Source organism: Balearica regulorum, chromosome 21 (genome assembly GCF_011004875.1).
Source record: "Balearica regulorum gibbericeps isolate bBalReg1 chromosome 21, bBalReg1.pri, whole genome shotgun sequence".
NCBI lineage: Eukaryota > Metazoa > Chordata > Aves > Gruiformes > Gruidae > Balearica > Balearica regulorum.
The window spans coordinates 2275561-2291605 of NC_046204.1; the positions used below are offsets into that span (position 1 = coordinate 2275561).

General features: G+C 38.4%; 1 long non-coding RNA gene across 1 annotated transcript; it reads right to left on the bottom strand.

Annotated features, from left to right (window-relative positions):
* Positions 1–6356: 6356 nt before the first annotated feature.
* Positions 6357–15626, bottom strand: LOC142604723 (uncharacterized). Its single transcript, XR_012838567.1, has 5 exons — positions 15611–15626; positions 14163–14263; positions 10884–10980; positions 6672–6814; positions 6357–6491 (listed from the first exon to the last, which is right to left on the bottom strand). It is a non-coding gene; the product is annotated as an uncharacterized LOC142604723 (long non-coding RNA).
* Positions 15627–16045: the final 419 nt, after the last annotated feature.

The following is a 16045-nucleotide window of genomic DNA, read 5'->3' on the forward strand; positions in this document are numbered from 1 at the left end:
CAGCATATGCTCCAACACATAAAGGAATCATTTTCAATATATTTTTCATTACACTAAAAAGATTCAAAGACTCTTTCCTCCTTCTTTATTCATGAAAAAATGAGTCAAAGAACAGATAAAACTAGCACATTTTCATCATGAAGAGCTGCTCTGACCTCTAGTTTATATTAATTGACTCAGGGAAAGATGGGGAAAATTTCCTAAATACGTAAGAAAGTAGTAACTGTTCAGTTCAGTGTAAATAAGTAATCAGTTTAGTATTAAAAAAAAAAATAATCTAGAAATATTGAGGACATGGGCTTCAATACACAGCTTGTCATGAATGGGATCATATAATCAACATAAGCTACCTATTTTTCCCCTATATTCCAGATATGTGCATAGATCTGTATTACTAATTTAAGTAAGTCTGAGCTTGTTCTGTGGGAGTGTTTCATGCCACGTGGCCACAATACACATCCACGAAATCAAGTTACCCACCTCTAAAACAGGATGTCTGTATTCAAAACGCCTTGTATCAATGGCTTTGGCTTACAACAGCTCTTGAACCACAGTCAGAAACTGGGAAAGCGCTCGTTGGCCCAGCCAAAACCATGCAAAAGCTCTCTCAACAATATATCCATGTACAATGAAGTTCCAGAGCCCAGAAACCTTTCCCTGAACTGGTAATTTACCAGCGTACCTGTAGCCTCTGCTTTCTTTCTGTACTGCCTGCAGAAGTTTTAAGTTTGGAAGCTACTATGCATACTGGCTATTTCCTGTTGACACAAATAGTCACAAGAGGGGAAACATCTGTAGATGTTGCTGTAACTTAAAGGCTATCACTACACAGCCTGGAAAGACAGAACTGTTCCTCATGTGCTTTAACTCAAGGGAAACTCTGGTGCCAACTTGCTTGACGTGCCTTAGCTCAAAGTGGAGGACTAAGTCTGAACTGTCACCGACATCTTACAACATTCCACAAAGTCTTTAAAGAAGTACTGGAAACAGGAAAAGTGCCAATTTACTGAAAGAACAATGAAGTGGTTTCTAAGAATGAAAGGCAAGGTAGAATATTTCCACTTCCAAGTACTGAGGTTATTTACCAGCTCACTAAAGAAAATCCTGACAGAATATAATGTATAACCTTCATCTAAGGATTTCAAAAAGTCCTCCATCAAGGTTTCAGAGCACTTACAAAAGTTACATTGAACTGACAAACTGAGGCAAAAGAAAGAAATTAAGCAATTCTCTCAAAAAACATAGGATGCCTGGATAGAAACGCAGATTTCCTGTGCTTTTAACTGGTCGTGAGTGCGCTGCCTCATCAAGCCCACGCATGTGATGGAAACTCATCAGAATCAAGGATCATTATGCAAGAAAGAGGATACAAGAATGGTAAGACACATTCATCCAGCAACTCACTTAAGCCACAACTCAGAACAGGAAGTTTCACAGTCAGACTTTCAATTCCTACACCAAGTTAAACCAATCTAAATCAAATACATTTGAAAGAAAAAGCCTTGAATGGAAAAAACAGTCTCTTTATGCCACCCACTACCAGAAAGATTATTGTTCTTGCTTCAAAAATATTTCTGATTTAAAAGCTACTTGAATTTAGAAATCTGGGGATTGGATTATTTTCTCTCTGTTTGAATTTCTACACAGGAAAACTAGGTAATTTGTACAGTTAGCTAAGCCAAAAGAAAAGAAAAGAAAAGAAAAGAAAAGAAAAGAAAAGAAAAGAAAAGAAAAGAAAAGAAAAGAAAAGAAAAGAAAAGAAAAGAAAAGAAAAGAAAAGAAAAGAAAAGAAAAGAAAAGAAAAGAAAAGAAAAAAGGCAGGGAGGTGGATGGCCACTACTAGCTTAAAATAAATTAAAATATGCTGATAGAATAATACTGTCAAAAATCCCCCAGGAACAAGCATTTTTAAAAGTCTTAAGTCAGGCCTTATATTTCATTTTTTTCCTCTCTCTAAAGCTTACTTGTCTGATCCACAATAGTTGTGGGACCAAGCCTCTGTGTCTTGACATCAAATGTTGTTGGTGATATTTTCAGCACAGGAACTGCTGGAATGTACAATATATAGTGTCCATTATCCTTTTCCTAACATTAGCCATAACTAGCTGCTTCACAGAAGTTTAAGGCACTTCAAGAAGCATCAATCCAAAAAATAAGTTCCTCCTTCACCACCAAGAGTTAAAAGGGTTCTCTTGTTTCCTCTCTGATGTTGCTGCATTGTCTTTTAAAGATCATTACTGTAACAAATCTGAGTGTTCTTGCTAGCCATGCAAACATCCCATCATTTCTGAATCCTTCCACACTCTCAATACAGTCCACAATTAAATATATGTTTGTCCTTCATGGTACATGTTATAAGCTCAAGTTTGTGCTTCCACATAGAAAGGGAGTTGAAGCAGGAAGGGTCTGCTTCTGCACTCTCTTTCTCTTTTTTTCTGTACATTTATTACCAATGAAGGATATCAGACATGACAGCCCTGGACACTGAAGTCCTTTGTCTACACAAAAAGTCTAGTTCTGTCAGCAAGAGGGTGGGACTTCACTTTTACACTATTTCAACAGTATGTTTCAATCAACAATGCCTTGAGAAACTTCCAAGAACCACCAGCAAAAGTCAAAGGAATGAGCAATATTAAGACAAACTAGTCAAGGTTCTCTCTGAGAAGTTTTTCTGAGAACTACCAAGGAAACAATTAAGACCAATTGCATTTGTCATTTAGGCTGGAACACATCTGAGACCGTGTAACCGTTTGTTTACGGGTCACTTAAAAATAACCTTATAGAAAACAACCATTAAGTTGCTACTAGCACATACTGGATTTGAAACAGCAATTAAAGTTTCTCATTTCATTAGCAAGGCAGTCCATTAGCAAAGTACACCAGTCCTCACCAAAAGCAAGCTTACAAAAGCTGGGGTAGGAAAAGGGTTACTGACATACATGTTAAAATGTCAACAAAATATGCTGTGCACTCTGTTCCCTAGGGTGATTTTATTATTATTTTTCCACTAGCAGCAATTCCACAAGTACAGAGGAGTCAGAAAAAGAAATCTAATGGAAGCAGTTGTGAAACTGTCCCATCTACTTTTACCATCCACATGGAAAAACACACAAAAACAATAACAGGCGTACACTGGGAAAAAAAAGCACCCTAGATGAAGTCCTTAAACTTCTTTTTTTCATAGGTTTTAAGGAGATAAAGTGCATTCTGAATGTGTAAGTTCTCCAGAAGCACTGTCTCTTTAAAGTTGGAATGTGACTTTTTTCACCCACAAGAAAAAGTGCAGTTTCCCAGGTTCTTACTGGAAAGTTTTCTTGGGAAAATATTCATTTCCAAAGCGTTGTTTTTACACTTTTGGTTCACTGGTTGTGTGACTCTTCTAATGCTTTAACAGTGTTTTTACTCCACGAATGTTTGTAATAACTTAATCCATCCTATTTCCTACAGTATCTCCTTTTAAGGATAATTATATCAATATGCTTCTGACATTTTGTAATCCAAATAATTTCTTTCTTCTAGATTTTGTTCTCAGTTGGGTGATTCAAAACAAGACTTAATTGTACATTCCTGGCCCTCACAATTTTCTGAAAAAGCTGCTGCACAATAAAACTCAATAAATAACCCAAAAAACATTGGAAACATGGATAATTCTGCATAGCATTTTGTTAAATTCTCACAGCTTTCTTCTCTAATAAAAGGGTTCAGTATTAGCTATAAGCTGCTGTATTTTCCAAGACAAAAATCTCATATATATATTTTATGTACACCTGACCTAAGAAAGCTCTCTTTTGTTTGGGGTTTTTGTTTGGGGTTTTTTCTTTTCTTTTTTTTTTTTTTTTTCCCTTAAAGAAAAGCTGCAATGGGATGTGTTCTGTGACAGGCTAAAAATATATACCCGTAATTAAATGCTATTGCATATGGCATTTAATAAAGACCCTAACCAAATCTATTTACAACAGTAAACTATCCAAGAACCTAAGCAGTTTGAATAGGCTTACAGAAGCCTTTTTCAAAAGCTACATGTGGTCTTCTGCAGAAGAGATACACTGTTCAAGTCAATTCTTCCCAAACTTCTGTGCTATTTTGCCACAGTCAAGCCTCAAAACTTTTCATAGATTATTGGAACTTAGGAATTAATATACTTTATGGTTCCACAGACTGGTTTGGGAACTACTCCTCTGCTGCTCCTTCTGATGCTCCATTTATAATATAAGCTAGCAAAATAGCTTTAGCATGTCTGTTGCACTTGATCCTCATTTAGAGCATTCTGACCATAAATATCTGTAAATTATTAAATTTAATGACAGTGATATCTAATCATGTCAAACAAGATCTGGTCTCTATTGTGTAAGGCACAACACTGCCAGTAAGCAGTCCTTCCGCTGATGACTTTGCAAAGTATGGGAGTGATGTAGAGATGAAATGACTCACACGGAGTTAGTCAAAAGGCCAGCTTCAGGACTAGTCACAAAAGCAGGTTTCTCAAAGCAAAGATCAGACTCCATTGTACTTTTTTGCCTCCACATCAAATTAAAAGACAACACTGCAAACTAACTAGAAACATCTGGCTTTAATACAGTATTAGCTTTTATTGCTACTTAGACTACAGACACATTCTAAGACACCAAAGAGAATTTTGGTAGGCCTAATATCTATTGTCCTCTCAAAGGTCTTTGCTTAATACTGAGTGAGGAAAGTGGTGAAGCTGCTTCTTAGCTGTTTATAAAGGAAACCAGAAGATCCTTTGATAAGATACTATCTTCTTTCCTTCCTCTCACTGTATTCACTGTGCAACGGGGAATTTTAGCCTCGTGTTCCCTGTCCTATACAGCAATCAAAGGCTCAAAAGGGGACCTCTCTAGCACACCAGATCAGAGTATTATTCATTAAGTTTTTTTGTTCTCTGTAAGATCAGAGATACTTCTATAGCACATCCAAAATGTATCTGGTGAAAATTGCTAGCAGAATGTTTCAATCTCAAGCTCCCTCTCTCTGTAAATAAGTTACAGAAAGAAGCCAACTGACAGCACTTGACAACATGAAGCATGGTGCCAGAATGCAAACCAATAAAGTTTCTTCTTCTTGAATGTGACAAAATGCTTGTTTTAAGCATACTGAGACAATAAAGTGCTGATTAACAAGCAGCATGTTCTTCAGTGAAACTTATGAATGTGTAGTCTTGTGCTAAATAGAGGACATGCCAAAGGTACCACAAGAACAGCTCCACATAAAAGTATCAAAAGATAGCTTTAAACTAACTCACATTAATACCAGTAACAGAATATCTTCAGCTACATGGAGGATTGACCCAGTGTCATGGACATATTTTTCTGAACTCATTAAGTGTAAATACATGTGTAAGGTTTATTTCTCAACTAACTGGCTTATAGCTGTCTCAGACATATCTATGCTGTCTGTACTCATGTCTGACTGCTACCTTATCCTAGTACAAAAGGGTACATTGAGTCTTCAGGGACTGCTAGTGAGCGATTACTTTAGCCTTAGCTAGAAATTATGATACTCTATTGATAGATAGCCTAATCACACATTAACACCATGTTCTGCAGAAATTAATGTAGACAAAGCTGAAAATAATACTCACCCACGGAGTCTAAAAATAAGCACCAAAATTTCCCCTCCTCGTTTCTTTCTGATTTTTGTTTCCCCTCAGGTGATGACACCATTCTCCTTTCCGGCTCTCCTGAAATGCATCATGTGCTCTGGGTCACAGACTGTTCTGAGGATGTGATTATTTCATATTTCTTTGTTTTTTTATGTAGGGTTATAATTTTGGGATGTACTGTCTGAGGCAAATCAAGAGTCTGTTTATTAGACCAGAACAAACAACAGAAGACACTGGTTTAACATGGCCTTCGAGAATCAGATACCTAGAAACATATTTAAGTATATATAAATAAGATTGGAAGCATAGGCACAAGTGTGATATGCGCTAATTACAGTAGTTTTCAGCTGCACTACCATGAAGAAATACACTCATTTAGAGTATTTTTGGTATGACAGACTCTGTTTAGTTTAGCACTGCAGCTCAGCCCATTTCAGACTTCCAAAACCAAGACAATTAAAATACCAGAAGCTTATTGAATATTGCTTTAGACCATGCAATTTAATGCAGCCTTGTTTCATGCAAACACAGGAATTTTGAGAGCACGAGATCCTTAAAATCAGGAAAAAGGGTAATAATTTAACAGGAGCACTGCAGAAAATACATGCAGTTCCTTGTCCATGCAGACAAGCTTTGTAACAAGAGGACAAATGGAGAGGAGTCCAAATGAAACTACCTGATAATGAAGAGTACCAATCCTAGTTACGTATCCTAGATACGTACTTCTGTAGTATTGATATGTCCTCATGCACATACTTTATGAACTAATAAACTCTCCAAAAACATCTTATGAGGCAAGCATAAAAAGTTTCCATCTCCCAAATGAAAAAAGTGAGGTCAGTAGGTGTGAATACAGATGGAGCTGGTTCTAGAAGGGGGATGAAAAAACTGGAGTTCTAGGATTATGCTCCAGACTTGCTACTTTTGTGATATTTAATTTAGAGAATTTGGTGAAGGGAAGGGAGAAGAATCAGTATTTCATTACACATTATATATATATGTATGCAATCCCTGACATAATACATCCCCAACCTGGTCTAAGACCTACCTCAGTGCACACGGTAAAAGTCCTCATGCCTAGAGGACTGAAGCAGAAATCCATGCTGGCAATTCTCTGCATGGAGGGCACGCTGCACACCATAGGAATAATGTCATGCTGCCAGATGCATGCTCCATTACATTCTTCTAGTCCTGAAGGAAAAACACTTTAAATTCAGTAATATATAATATTCCTGTTAATGTGAGACAGGAGACTGGCAACATGCCACTAACAGAGCCAAGCAATGAAAAAACCAGAGAACTAGTACAGTCTCACAATCTGAAGCAGGCAGACCTATTGTAAGCTGTCTCCATCCTTGGGGCTGGATGGTCCAGGCTGATTTATGAGCACAATATTTACAACTAACACACATGAAATACATTATGAATAGAAATAAATCTTCTAACGTGCACAGAGAACAGCTAAGATAAAAGAATGCATATGGTAAACTAGGTGAATGTTTGTCATTAAAAGTGTGATACTAAAGCCAGAGCACGTCTTTGGGGCAAAGGAAACTGTATATTTGCACTCGTGTTTATCAATACTCTGGAAGATACGAGCTATTAGGCAAAGACTCTCAGAAAGATATCCCATCTTTTTTTTTTCTAGTGAAATCAAAGCTGATGAAAGACACTGTGTTTAAAGCCCTTGGGAGTAAAATGCTTCTTGAAAGGAAGATTAGTCTTATGCCTATGCAAAGACCCAGTGAACAACAGGCCAGAGTTCAGTTCCCAGGTCTTGTGTTATGTCAGGCAATATCCTTAATTTTTGTGCACCCGTGTTGCATCTCATAAACAGGTATAAGTATGAAATAAGATAAGAAAGGGCTACTTTAAGGCCAGAAGGGACCACTGTAATTAAGTACTCTAACTTACTGCATCACACTACAGGCAGTAGAAATTCCCTGAATTAATTCCTAAATTAAATCATCACTGAACAGATAAACTCTTCTGAAAAACAACCATCCCTTACTAAATAATGTGATTAGCAAATGGGGATGTCAATTCTAGTTTCTCTGTAATTAAAAAAAAAAAAAAAACCAACAAACCCACTCCCAAAAGGACTGATGACAATTTCCCGCTGATTACTCCTGTCTTTTGAACCTTGTACAGCAAACTACATCGAGCAGATTCCTCTAAATCTCATTTGGCTTGGAATATGAGGTAGCTATCACTTAAATGCATCTATATTTGACATTTCTTCCTACAAAGCTGCATTGGTCATAGATCGTATATCATCATGTCCAACCAATCCAATTAGACCAAAACAGCTTCTTGTAAGGACCTGGGTTCAGTTCTGCCTTTGACACTAAGGTTTAGCAGTGCCAATTTTTTTGCAGCTCTTTGTGATGTTGACTCTTGCCCAGTGGGATCTGTATAGAAGCTAACCGGCTAGTTTTATGCAGGGTACAGAACAGCCATAGAGAGCAGTGAAGCTGCTACTTTGCCTCACAATCTTCTGGACATACTAATAAAAAATAGGCTAATAATGGAACCAGTCTATGGTACAAAACAGAGTAATTACTTTAGCTAACTAAACATACTTTCTGTCCTAAACCAGCATCACAACGTGTTGTTTCAGCTACTATGCATCTCTTTCAGAGTACTTTCCACTGATTAAAAGGGAGCACCAAATTTCTATGAGTGCAGAACTGATGAATTGAAGGAACGGCAAAATGGATTTGGGGAACAGGAGTGGTCAGCTGGGGAAAATACTCCGAAATCAGCCCAATTTTAAACTCACTCATGAAAGGAACAGTAGCATGAAATTACCATTTAATAGCAATACTGCTTGGATGTGGCAGGAAGGCATCAGCTTTTTTTTCTTGAAGTAGTCTTAAGTGGATTTAATTTACAGATGCTGGGAGCTGCAAAGTGACAGCAAAGGCAGGCAAACACCTACTTTAATATCGCTATGTGTCGCAGTTCTGTCATAACAAGATATATTCCAGGCAGAATGACCTTTCACATTGACAATGTCACAAGATAGTTTCAGTTCAGAAAATGTAAATAAACCAAACTCAGCCTGTGTCTGATACAATTAAATCAATGACATATGGAAAAAAAAGAAACTCTTGCTCTACTGTATTTTATTGTCAGGTCTTCTAAATTAGTCCCATTTTGTACTTCTTTTATCAAGTTAAGCACTAATGAAGGAGAGAGGGAGAATGAATATGAAAAATAAAAGAATTTAGGAAGGGTAGCAGGGACATACTGCGTATTTCTAAGACATTCCATAACACAACAAAAATATTACACCACTAGACTGCAACTAAAACACACCCTGGTCAGCGAAAAGATTTATATTTGCCTCCACAGCTTTGATTACACCTTCTGATTTACTAGATTTTCTAAAACACTAGCTAGTCCTTAAAAAATTGAAAAACTAACTAAACCTACTATTTGTTGAAGAAATAAATAAATAAATACTTATCTGTTGAATTACATTCTATTTTAAGTTGATTTTATACACCATTCTAGTTATGGATACCATCACGCCACATTAACTAGCATTGGTAATTTTGCCACACTGTCTTGTGGTTTCATGCCCATAAACAAGACGTGATCTTCTGTAATTACTACAGCTATTATTTATGGATTTATTTTTTTTTGGTGGAGCCTTTTAGTATGTTGATTTAAAATGAAGGCATGATACACAGCAAACAGGAGGAACTCAAACTGCTATAGGCTATAATACTGAGACACACTTAAAAAAAACACAACAAAAGCAACAAAAAACCACCAAGAAAGCAAGAAAGAACTATGAAAACCTCAAGCCATATTTGATCCTAAATTCAGAGCTGAAATCCTCTAAAGTATGGGGAGATTATACAACTCCCTCAGCAGAATTCTAGGCTGGCGAACAGAACCCACGGCTTCATGCCATCAAACCTAATCTTTGTTTGAGATCTGAAACATTCTCTCCAACAGTTTTCAGTCATATTGCAAAATTGTGAGATGAAGATGAAAGGCAGATTCTCCCCGCCTCTCTTACACTAACCCCAGGGCCTAGAAACATCAGGACTTGATTTTACCAAACACACACTGGGGCAGAAAAATGATGAGTGATACCAGGACTTGACTAACACACAGAAGACTTCATCTGATTCACAGTTTTCCAACACAATCACAGAATCACCTCAGACCCTTGAGCGTTGTCCCCAAATTAGATAGCCAACCAAAAAGCATCCCCTCGCTGGCCAAAATGACAGCAAAGTCAGCAAAGCCTCTGTCAGTCAAAACGCTTCCTCGCTGGGGAAAAGCAACACATTACCAAATAAACGGCAACTTCACAGCTTCAGACAGGCAACATCTTCAAGAAGCTAAGCCCCTGGGGCCTTCTCACTATAAGGCAACTCATCCTTGCAGAGCTGCTACTACCAAAAAGGCCTCTAAACCTTCCTTCTTAGTCAACTGAACTCCTCTCCACTGTGTCTCTCTTTCAACAAATTTACTGTCACAGTCTGTGCCACATAAAGGCTGGACCAAACTAAATCTGCTGGCTCTCAAAGAGGGTTCTCAAGCCTCTAGCAGATCAAGAGTAGGATCTTTGTTTCTAAATCTCCAAAGGAAGATTAGGCAGGGAGATTATAATCCTAACCAGTCTCATACCTGCCACTCACTCTCCGTGACAGTGAGATGTATTTTAGTTTCTGGAAATTACTAGCAGATGAATCTCTTTGTCCAAGGTAGGAGGATATCATGTATTACAGATGCTAGCTCCCTTGTTTCTTGGCTGCACAGGAAAAAAGTTTTGTTTCTGTGAAACAAAAGAGTGGATATAATTGTCTGTTTTAGTTCCAGTGACACTGTTCCCTTCCTTTGTCATTCTTTTTTGTCAGCACCATCTCTCAGTAATTGAGTCTGATCTGAGGAAGAACTAGAGTTGATGGTCTATCTTCTGAAAATTTCTCCTTTCATCTCCCTCTATTTCAGTGTCCCAAACAAAAAATTAGGTCAGTGAGAGACTTTTTCATATATCCTATCCAACCTGTTTTGATCATAAACTCTTTGCATTTTATATGATGTTTACATATAAGTCCTATTGTAATGACATCAGAGCCTCCAAATAAAATCTTAGCACAAATTAAAGTGGTAATGTTCAGAGAACCATTTATCTTCATGCTGTAGGAGTTTCAGCAGTGCTGTTGCTACTTTTGAGGGGGAATTGTGCAGGTTTCTTGTCAATTGGTTTAGGTTGCCTAAATGAAGACATTCTTACCATCTCCAGCTGCTGCTGCTGACTATATGTATCACTTACTCTACATTTAATTTAATCCATTGGCCAAGAGCAAAACAATCTTCCTTCAGCACACCTCCTACAAATAGGGCATGGGTAGGAAAAAAAAAAAAAACACAAAAGAAAAAAAAAATCACTTACAGCATCTTTACATGGAATAGTAACAGTCTCTGGGTGCCATCATCAGCCATGGCATTTCATTCACACAGAACACTTGTGGGCACATCACATATGCTTTTCCATTCAATGTATTTTTAAATGTTTCCCAGGCAACTGTTTCAATACAATATGCCTCCTTGGCAACCTGGTACCCACAAATGCCATGCCAGTCTCCCTAATCCTCTTTTTAGGTCTTCCCGTCTTGGCATATAAATGTCACAAGGCTTGATTTTCGATAAACAGCCACACAGGTACTGATCTGTCCCTATACTTGAAAGGGGAAGGCTGAATTGAAAAGATGAGTTGTGCACTGGACTCTGTGCATCAACAAATTCAGGCTCTGGTAAGCTACCAGAGGAAGGAGGTTTCAAAGGCAATCACTTTTCATTGACAAGACTATGTCACCTACAACTAAAATTAGGGACAGCCTACAAAACTGTCTCCACTCAACCGACTGGAAACAGCAGTGAGCCTGCACTTCTCAAACTGAAACTACATGTCATCTTTAGTCTCCTGACTATGCTAAAGGAAGTCTTACACAGCTTTCATAATTTTGTGGCTTGAATTGTAATACACCACATCGATGAAAATAGTCAGACTTTCCCATTTCATTACAGACAGTGATTAGCACTATACTGAGTGAGCCAGTATGATTGAATCACTCTTTCCAGTGCTACCTTTGCTGCCACTAAGCTGTAGAGGAGATACGTCATAAAGTCCATTTGCTGCAGGTTTCACTGATGCTCTACTATACATACTTCAGTCTCCTGTGGTATCTCTGGGAACATTTTCCTTTATGACATTTAGCAGAACGGACACGCTGATCCTTGAGTGAAGTCTCAGACTATTTGATAAGGACAAAAAATTATCAATGTGTACTCCTAAACTACGCACTGATTAGATAAAAATAATTAAAACGTAATAATGTTTCAATTTTCTAGCACGGCTCAATATATTCTGAACATTTTTATCTGATACAGGAGCTATCACTATGGACTACAGAACCAAAGATATTTCAGAAGGATTACAACTATCTGCAAGCATCAGTCACCATAAAAAAAAAAGTTTTAATAAAAACTGCGTATGCTGTAGCCTCAAAGTGGTACATTAAAAAAAAATAGTATCTCATGCATGCAATTACATCAGGCTCTGAGAGATACCTAGCAGAAACTATGGCAGCTCTTTCTTCATTGATTACCCCATAACAACAGCTGAAAATTACAATTTTTCCAAGCTATAAAATGCCTAGCACTCCAAATTCTACACCGGCAGCAAAAATCTCCTCCCTGTCTGTGAGCTGTTGTATCTGTAATAGAGACCCTGCATTACCAGGCTTTCTAATTCTTCCCAAATGCAGAAGCTCTCATTCAATGTTGCAGCTGTTGGGTAGGAAATCAGAAATAGCAGAAGGCGGATTAGTTGATAATGTACCAGTTCTTCCCCAGCAAATGCTGGCACCTGCGTTTTACACTCTCCTCTTTCCCTCAGCCCAGGAAAAGATCACTTGGTTTGTTTGGCAAGCAATTTATAGGCTTTAGTGATTGTGGAATTGCAATAGCATTAGAATTTGTTATAATAGCCCCTTCTTCCTGAGAGCAAAAGTTAAAACTGAGGCCCACTTTACAGCAAGAATCGGGGACCATGTAAGTAAAGATTACGCGTGTGCAGCTTGATGAGACTCTACAGGGAATAGATAAATACACATGCTGGCACTCCATTTACAAGGAAATCCCTAAAGATAATCTGTAGGAGCATTCTAGCTTCCAAAAGCTCAAATCCCTTGACCACTGGCTGAAATCCAGTCAAGGCTGCTGATGATAAAGACTACTCTTTGCATTTCTATGAGAACTTTTTTCTAACATCACAAAACATTCTAATTATTAAATTACGCAAGACCCAAAGTCAAGGAAGAAGTAAAAGGATTTCCATGTCAGTGGAGGAAACAGTAGATATGATCTTGTGCAAAATGGCAGAACCAAGAACAGGTCCTATTCTACACTCCACCTTCATGCTATAAGTATGTTATTAATTCCAGAAGGATGCAGATGAAAATACTGAGTACACATAATGGACAAAGATTTCTAGAATGCTAGTTTCAAATCTACAGGTAGTTACAGAAGCAGATAGAACAAGAATGAAAACATTCACTGACATGCCTGCCCTCACAGGTTGTACTGGGTATGCATTAAACAGATAACAATGAAAAAATAAAATTTTACAACATTAAGTTTTCAGTTAAATCCACAAAATACAAAAACACCTACAAGCTATAGTTGTGACAGAAGCAAGGTTTGTCCCTTTTGCTTTTTACAATCAGCAGCTGCAGTAATAATTTTCACTATTCTTTTTACTATATTCTTTCATTAGTGGCCCTTATTGTACAATAAATATTTTTACCCTCAGCCATAATAAAGCTTTTGCAAATGCTATAATGCATGACTCTCAGTACTTACAGTACCACACAGCAACACCTTCAGCACGAAAAACAGACTACACTTCTGACTGCTGTTTCAGGAGAAGTCATATCTAACAAAATAAATCTTTTGGTACAATGCATGATTTAGGAGCAGAGGATTGTCAAAGTAGTATCCAAGGGGTCATAAGATATATAAAACACTAACACAAACATCACAGAAATAAAAGAAGAAACCCTATGGCATAATAATCATTAACAGATACACCTAAAATATGTACAGAGGCCTGTAGACATTAGCTCAATCTGACAGCTTTCACTGTCCCTCAGCTTGTTTTAAACCAAGATTTTTATATTGTTTGCTGCCACCAAGTGGCGATAATCAGTGCTGTGTCTTCTAATTTATAGCAGTCATTAAGGCCAGCAAGTAAAAAACCCAAACTGAAATACTTTTTGGTTTGTCGTTTTCAATTAGCACCAGCAGTTGTGAAATTAAATTTCTATGCCTCCTCTGTCATCTCATTTTCAACCACTTACATGGCTGATACCCTTTTTCAATCTACACGTTTGCTTTATTTACATACAGATCCTCTTGCTATTCTTTGCTCTGTGTCTTCACCATCTTTCTTTCCACAGCGGGCCTAAAAATCTTCAGATTCAAATTTGCCCCTTGCCTCTGTTCAGCTTACCTTGTTCCGCCTGGAACTTTTGGGAGAATGCCTTTCCCACCAAAGAGGAAAAGGAGGACCTATTTCCTGGAATCTCATTTCATCTCACTGGGAAGCAGCTTCTAAATGGCAACAAAAATGAAAAGCAGAACACTGTAACTGTCCGGGTATTTCTTGGATGTTGCAGTAGCTGTAACAAATATTAACACAGGAAAATATTAGTCTGCATGACAGTGATCGGCTTTTCCATTGTAATTTCTCTCTTCCTGAATTTCATTCTCATTTTAGTCTGCCTATCACAAGAAATGCTAGCGCTCTAGTATCACTATTGGTTTTTATTGGTTTTATTTTTCAGCTGGGCTATCTATTGTAGAAACTTGCACAATTCCCATTAGTAACCAAACACTTCACACTTCTAAGATTTTTATCCTCACTCCTACACAAAAAGGAAATTCATTAATGCTCTTTTAATGTTATAAAATTAGTTATTACATAGAGTGAAAGACAATACCTTACTACAAATATGGACTCACAGAAACACAAAGTACCTGAGTTAGCGTAGGAGAGTCATTAGCAGGACTGAGCCTCCTAGATCTCTGGCTGCGCTCTAGCTGAATCATCCTCAGCCTTCAGCACAATTGGAGGTGGCTGTCAGGCTGTACCTGTCACTTCTCAGGTTAAATCTACCAATATATTTCAAACATGAATCTGAACTCTGATATCTGAATGCCATTTTCCTGGTTCAGATCTGTTCAAGATATCTAGAAACTCAGGTCAACTGTTGCTAAATACATTTTTGGTGGCCCACGTGCCCAATACAGTAATTCACAGGCACAACTTTTAACGCAGCGCTGCAGTCAATACTGACACCTCCTTGTTAGTATGAAGAGGGAGTCCAAGGATGGAACAGTCCACAAGGCACTCAGTGCTGCAGAAATGCAGTTTGAGAAAAGGAATGTGAACTTGGATTCATCTTTTACCAATAATAAATTGGTTTTATGAAAGAGTATTCTGTACCTGCTCTCCCTCATAAACACCTGTTTTCAGACAGAATTATTTCCTTGTACAACTATTCTTGTATCGATTGTGAAGAATTTAATCAGCAGACTTACTTTCTGATCCCTTTATCTACTGTTGGAGAATTATGAAGACTTTGTCATAATTTATTATTTTTAAAAGTTTGCATCCTGATTAGCTTTATCTATTCATTTCAAAAACTACCACAAGTAGTAACAAGTGCTTTATTTCAATTCACCCAGTGCCATTCCTGCCAAAAAAGACAAACTGCATCACTTCAACAGATTTTTTCCTGAAAGTGAAGTCAGATCAGAAATGCACTCCCAATCTACTTTACTATTTGGATTAATAATCTTTGGCTTCAGCCTTATAATGCAGTAAACAGATCCTTGGTATCAGTACAAGAATCAGGTGAGTGACGATGAACAGGAGCCCACCACCACTTGGCCCACCCGCTTCCACACGTTCTCTGAGGTGCCGGAACATTCCGCCATCACCCACTGGCCCAGCCTGAGGTGACCCTACACAAACGGGGCACACTGCATTTCTAGGACAGCCGCTTCACATCTAAGCCCCACGTACACCAAAACGCTACAAATACATAAAGTTTAAAGAGGAAAGGTAATACGAAAGGATGGCTTTCGAAGCAGACCAGCGCCTAGCAGCTGAGGGTACCACAAGCCCGGCGAGCTCTGCGTGGGGCTGACCGCGGCAGAGCGGCTAGAGAAAGGCGGGTTTCGCCTCAGGCCGCAGCTGGCGGCCGTCCGCAGCCCTCCCCCCGTGCCGTTCAGTCAGGGCGGCTCCCGAAGGCGGAATGGGAGCTAGCGGCGCCGCGGCAGGCCCGCCCAGAGGCCCTGCCTTGGTAGCGGGCCAGTCAGGAGGAGGAG